This window comes from Lipotes vexillifer, unplaced genomic scaffold, assembly GCF_000442215.2.
Source record: "Lipotes vexillifer unplaced genomic scaffold, Lipotes_vexillifer_v1.1 scaffold522, whole genome shotgun sequence".
NCBI lineage: Eukaryota > Metazoa > Chordata > Mammalia > Artiodactyla > Lipotidae > Lipotes > Lipotes vexillifer.
This window is the reverse complement of record NW_006780291.1, coordinates 526,872-528,389: the sequence shown is the minus strand read 5'-3', so window position 1 is coordinate 528,389 and position 1,518 is coordinate 526,872. Positions and strand designations below refer to the sequence as shown.

The 1,518-nt window shown below is 56.1% G+C and overlaps 1 protein-coding gene across 2 annotated transcripts in view; it reads left to right on the top strand.

Moving 5' to 3' along the window:
* Window positions 1-1,518, top strand: part of NPR3 (natriuretic peptide receptor 3) — a 68,012-nt gene that overhangs the window by 2,037 nt on the left and 64,457 nt on the right. The gene's annotated exons all lie outside the window — the stretch shown is intronic.

The window sequence follows — 1,518 nt, the reverse complement described above, 5'->3', positions numbered from 1 at the left end:
CCACACCCCCCCCCCCCCCAGTGCGGCTGCCTCATTGTACTGCAGAGTAGACCTGCGGGATGGCAGGCGGAGATGCCAGCAGAGCGCAGCTCCCTCCTTATCGATGTCAGGTTTGGGTGCATATCACTCTGGGAATCCTGCCTGCTCCCGCTCGGCGCGCACGCGCCTAGATTGTCAGTGGGGTGCAACCCCAGCAAAGCTCCCCACTACCCGACGCGGGGAGACAGAAGGGGAGAGGGGCCGAGCCGGGCGCGGGGCTAGCCCACGACTTGGCACGGCTGGGCACCTGGGCGCTGGCCGTAGGAGACAGCGCAAGCGGAGGCAGGGGGCCTCAGGAACAGGTGAGAGTGGGTAAAGGTTCCAAAGAGGATGGCGCTGCGGTCATCCCCCTTCCCAGTTTGACTACTTCGGACTCGGAGTGAACGCACTCTTTAGAGCGAAGAGGCGGGAAGTGTTGACAGTGGGGATGCACAGCCAAGTTTTGAGCGTTCGAACTCCAGGCTGTCTGCGCCGAATTCCTGCCAGCCAAGCAGGCGGGGCGCCGGCTTCGCTGATTATGAAAAAGGGCACTTGTATACAATGGCTGCGGATTCGCCACGCCAGGCTGAGAAAGCCACATCTGCTCTCCCACTCCCAGTCCCCAGGTTACTGCAGACCCCTGCAGATCTTGGGCTGCTCTAGCCCCCGAACCTGATTATTCAGCTCTCGCTCTCGAGAGCTTGGAGCTAGGAGTTGGAGACTTCCCAGCTTGGGCTGGGGATGGGGGTGTGTCCCCCTACGGGCGAGATCCGCGGTCTGCCAATGCTTCCGTGATGCTACTGCCCTGAAGGTGTCAGTGCCAGCGGTGATCTCGTCGCACGTGGCCTGGGATTCGTGGCCGAGGTCAGCCCAGAAGAGGGCAGATCGAGGCCACCGGGGGCCCCTCAGCCTCACAAGGGTGTGGCTGAGCCAGAGGGTAGGGAAGGCGTCAGGGCCCTAGTGGGCCTGGGGGCTTCAAAGAGCTTGGGCTACACAGTCTTGCTGCTGATTATTTTTAAATTCCGAAAGCCTCGTAGATGTTCCCAAGCCTCTTTACTTTTTTTTTTTTTTTTCCCCAAGTTTGAATCTAGTGGTGAAAGTTTGCTTGACTGACCGGTATGTTTTACAGGTGATAAGGTTACCATTCTTACTCTAAAATACATTTCCAACAGTGACTTGGCAGTTGTTCAGAAATAGAAAACAAAATAATTTCTCCCCTAAGCCCTCCTCCCTCCCCTGAAATTCTCTACTCTCAGGAGAGAAAGCTGCTTGATAACAAAGCTCTCTCTGGGGGTCTTTTAGTTTTACTAATCACCTTTATTTCACCATAAGTGGTTAATGGGTTAAATAGGGGTCCAGTACAAGGATTTAGTGGAGTTTGAATTTTCAGAGCTCTTGGCCTGGCTGAGGCATTCACTGGGGAGGGAGCTTGGGCTGCCATAAACCTCTGTACCTCAGGCTCCTCAGGTAAAGTGGGGGGATGCTGGGAGGAGCAAATGA